Source organism: Rhinopithecus bieti, unplaced genomic scaffold (genome assembly GCF_001698545.2).
Source record: "Rhinopithecus bieti isolate Rb0 unplaced genomic scaffold, ASM169854v2 scaffold_1014, whole genome shotgun sequence".
NCBI lineage: Eukaryota > Metazoa > Chordata > Mammalia > Primates > Cercopithecidae > Rhinopithecus > Rhinopithecus bieti.
The window spans coordinates 3,758,997-3,763,826 of record NW_016803499.1 but is presented as its reverse complement, the minus strand read 5'-3'; positions in this window follow the sequence as shown (position 1 = coordinate 3,763,826).

Genomic DNA, 4,830 nt, shown 5'->3' with positions numbered 1-4,830 from the left:
AAAAAAAAAAAAAAAAAAAAAAAAAAAAAAAAAAATGGTGAGGTGAGGAACTTGGCACTGAACGGTGTTGAGTCACGTGGTGAGAACGTCTTTCCCTTTTCAATGATGGGTCAGTCCCTCTGAACAAAGTGAGATTTCATCCCGGGCTAGTGATGACTAATGTCTTCTTAAACAAAGTGAGTAGCCCTCAGGTTCAGAGTCTGGAAGGCAGTGGAGTGTATGAGGAGTTTCAGAATGTCACTTTTTTATTGCATTCCTTTTCATAGCCACCTCCTGATTATTCCAAGTGACACTGTTTCAATCAAGGTGAGCTTTGTGTAGGTGTCTGAAGTGTCCAAATCACAGTGGCTTCAATGAGAGAAGTTTGTTTTTCTCATACAAAGGCAACCATGATGAAAGCTTTCCAGGGCTGGCAGGGAGGTTCTGTAATCATTAAGAACCCGGGATCCTTCTATCCTGAGTAGCTGGGACTACAGATGTGCACCACCATGCCAGCTAATTTTAAAATCTTTCATAGAGACAGGGCGTCACCATGTTGCCCAGGCTGTTCTCAAATTCCTGGGATCCAGCAGTTCTCTTGTCTCGGCCTCTCAAAGTGTTGGGATTACAGGCTTGAGCCACCACGCCCAGCCTGCCGGCTCCTTGGTGTTTAAAAGATAAAATCCCGGCCCTTCCTCCAGGCTCTAAGTCCTCTCCTGAGTCTTCCTGGAACCGGTTTGCTACAAGCTTGCTGCCTCTGGGAGGCGCCTCTGATTCTGTGACCCTGGCCTTAGCACTTGCTGTTCCCTGTGTCTGAGCTGCTTGCTGCCTGATGAACTCCTCCTCGTCCTAGGAAACCAACTCAAAGGACCCCCTCTCTGGAAAGGCGGTTTGGTGTGCTGGAAACCCTATGGGCCTTGGAGTCAGGAGCCTTGGGTTGAAGTCCTAGCTGCACCTTGTGACTTGATAAATCACTTCAGCTCTCAGGACTCAGTTTGTTTTCATGTGGAATTATTTCCCTGTTTGTCTCTCCCATTAGGAACTCCTTCAGGTCTGGAACTGCATTGTATTTAGCCTTGGGTCCTCTCCTTCCTCCCAGTCCCGAAAAGCATGGGGATATTGCATTAGTATCTCAGGATAAGTAAGAACTCAAATCACCAAGTAGCACCTGTAAACCAAAAAGCATCTGAACAGGTCTCGATCGGTTTAGAAAGTTTATTTTGCCAAGGTTAAGGACGTGCCTGTGGCAGCCTCAGGGAGTCCTGACAACATGGGCCCAAGGTGGTCAAGGCATAGTTTGTTTTTCTACATTTTAGGGAGACATAAGGCATCCTGGTTCCAGATCTGTGTTGCCGTTGATGCTAGAGAAGAGTAATAAGGCATGTCCTGCCCTTCCACCTTCTGCAGTCTGCAGTGTACCTCTGTGTGCCCACAGGTACCCAATGCTTAACGCCTGCTCATACGTAAGAATAGGCAGCTTTGGCATTCCGGTTCTGTGTCATTTCACTTAGGGTAATGGCCTCCAGCTCCGTCCATGGTGCAGCAAAGTCAGGATTTCCTTCTTTTTATGGCTGGGTCATATTCCGTGGTGTATGGAGGGGCGGGGCAGATTTTGTTTTATTTTTTGAGACAGAGTCTCATTCTGTCGCCCAGGCCGGAGTTCATTAGCGCAATCTTGGCCATTCTTCTGCCTCAGCCTCCCGAGAGACTGGGACTACAGGTGCCCACCACCATATCTGGCTACTTTTTGTATTTTTAGTAGAGACGAGGTTTCGCCATGTTGGCCAGGCTGGTCTTGAACTCCTGACCTCAAGTGTTCCGCCTGCCTCCGCCTCTCAAAGTGCTCACATTCTAGGCCTGAGTCACTGCGCCTGGCCACTAGGCAGGTTTTAAATCTGGGGCTCAGCTCTTCTGGGCATTCAGTTCACCAGCAGACCACCCACTTCCCCAGGGGAACACACTGTGTGCCCTCAGGGGTCCAAGTCTGGGGGTTAAAGGGTGAGAATAGTCATCTCGGAGCCTGGGCGCCACCTGGAGTCTCTGCAGGAGGCGCCCCCTGTGGCCCTGGTCTGTAAAACCTGCTTTTCACCAGCAGTCTGAGATCAAAGAGGAGTTACAGTATCTGTCCTGAACAATCTGGTTGGGAAGATGAGATAGAGCGATTAGTAGGATTAGTAGTGCGTACCAGCTGAAGGCGAAATCGTCCTTTTGCTTGCAGCAGTGGTGGAGTCATTCCTGAGCTCCACCTGGGACTGAGTCGGACTCCCTGATGGAGGGACCTGGGTGTCTGCAGTTTGGATGAGTTTCCAAAAGATCCCTTCCACGCGTGTTTTGAAACTGAAGCTGCATGTGTGCGTGGAGCGGGTGCAGGGCTTGATTCCTGAGCTGTCACTGTCCAGCCCTCAATACCTCATCCCCCTGTCCTTGCCCTGAAAGGCCCTCACGGGGTCTGCCCAGCTCTCCCTGGCCAGACATTCCCACACTCAGGGAATTCTCCTCCAGACCCTGGGACACACCCCCTTGCCCCCAGACACCTCCTGAGGAACCTCATATTCAGGGTTGATCAAAACCAGGTCATCGCCTTTGTAGCTCTGTCCTCACCCTGAACATGGTCTCTGTGTCCCCTCCTCTCAGCCTCCTTCATGCCAACCCCACTGTCCATGCCCCATACTCATGCCAAGCCCCCAACACCCCTCAAATGCATGCCCTCGCTTCAAACTGCCCTACGCCCCTCCTTCTGCCACCATCCCCCCACCCCTCGGCCATTCCAGAGGCCTCCTAACCTGGCTTCCCACATCCTCCCTTGCACCCTGCAGCCTACCCTGTGGCTGAGGCTTGAAAAATGCAAATCTGACCTCCCTGCCTGGACTTCTTTAGGGCCCTGCCCTGGCCCTTGGGACAAAACCAAGCTCATACAGGCTCTAGCTGCAAAACAGAACCAGAAGACAAAACAGAACAGGGCTGGCAGCTGTTTAAGCAGAAAAGCAAGTGGTCAAAGGACAGTAGGCAGCTGGCAGGCCTCGGAAGGACAAGTGAGCTGCCTCGGCCACGGGGGCCGGCCACCAAATGCCAACACAGCACCCCTGCATGTTCAGAAACCTGACATCTCTGCTGCCAGCCTGGGAAACGAGCTTGATTGTGTCACCGACCCTGTCTGGGCCCCGGGGCCCCGAGGCCTCCGGCCAGCTCGAGCTGCAAAGGAGGCTGGCACACAAGGTTGGCCTGGAGCCTGGCGCATTTCTTAGACATGGGCAGGGTATCCCAACGGATGGGTAGGCCCCTCCTTCCTCGAATCTTAGAATGACAGAGGGACCTTTGCCCTCCAACCTCCGCTGCTATGCCGCCCCACCCAAGCCTCGCCCAGCCCTCAGCCACCTCGGCCCTTCAGTTCCTTCTAGGAGTCCTGTTCCCTCCTGGTTCCAGGCTGTGTACAGGCTGTCCCCATACAGGCTGTCCCCATACAGGCTGTCCCCCACCCCATGCAGCCTGGCCCCCTGCCAAGAAGGCACTTTATCCCAGCCCCTTCCAACTGGCTGCCTGCCACCACCATCTTTCCTCAGATGTCCTGCTAGAATGGGAACTCCACGAAGGCAGGGACATCCCTCTGGTCCTGGCTACGTTTATCACTTAGTAGGTGCTCAATAAATACTTGTCAAAAAGTGAACGAACGAATGATTTGGGGAAGCTCTGTAACCGACATTTCGTTTCTTTCACTATAAAATGGGAACACAGGTGGTTATCTGCCTCTCAAATTTGTTTACAACAATTTTTTTTTTTTTGAGACAGAGTTTTGCTCTTGTCGCCCAGGATGGAGTGCGACGGTACAATCTCCGCTCACTGCAATCTCTGCCACCATGCCTACTTAATTTTTGTATTTTTAGTAGATAGGATTTCACCATGTTGGCCACGGTGGTCTTGAATTCCTGACCTCAGGTGGTCCACCCGCCTTGGCCTCCCAAAGTGCTGGAATTGCAGGCGTGAAACCACCACGCCCGGCCCATTTTTAGTTTTTTAAGCAATCAAATTGGTCAGGGTTTTATTTCACAGCCCTCTCCTTCCTGATCATAATAGCAATAAAATTCTCCCAGGTTTGCAGCTTCTTTTTCTTTTTTCCATTCATATCTTGTATCCATTTGGGATTTATTTTGGTAGAAGGAGTGAGGTAGGAATGCCACAATTTTCCCCACTGTGCCAAGCCCATTAATGATTTGTTCTTATACGTTTGAAACACCATTTTACCATATTTTAAATTTCCACATGTAGCACTATGATGCCTTTCACTGCAAATATCAGAAAGCTCAACTCAAACTGGCTTAAATTGTTTGTATGTTTTCTTCAGATGGAGTTTTGCTCTGTCTCCCAGGCTGGAGTGCAGTGGTGCAATCTCGGCTCACTGCAAACCCTGCCTCTCAGGTTCCAGTGATTCTCCTGCCTCAGCCCTCCCCAATATCTGGGATTAGAAGCACATGCCACCAAGTCCACCTCATTTTTGTATTTTTAATGGAGAAGGGGTTACCCCATGTTGGCCAGGCTGCTCTCGAACTCCTGACCTCAGGTGATCCACCCACCTCGGCCTCCCAAAGCGCTGGGATTACAGGCGTGAGCCACTGGGGCTGGCGTACCATATTTTCTTTATCCAATCCACCGCTGATGTGTACCTAGGTTGATTCCATGTCTTTGCTATCGTGAATAATGCTGCAAGGAACATACAAGTGCTTGTGTCTTTTTTGTAGAATAATTTATTTTCTTTGGGTATATACCCAGCAATCCAATTGCTGGATCAAATGGTGGTTCTGTTTTAAGTCCTCTGACAGATCTGCAAACTGCTTTCCAGAGTGGCTGAACTAATGT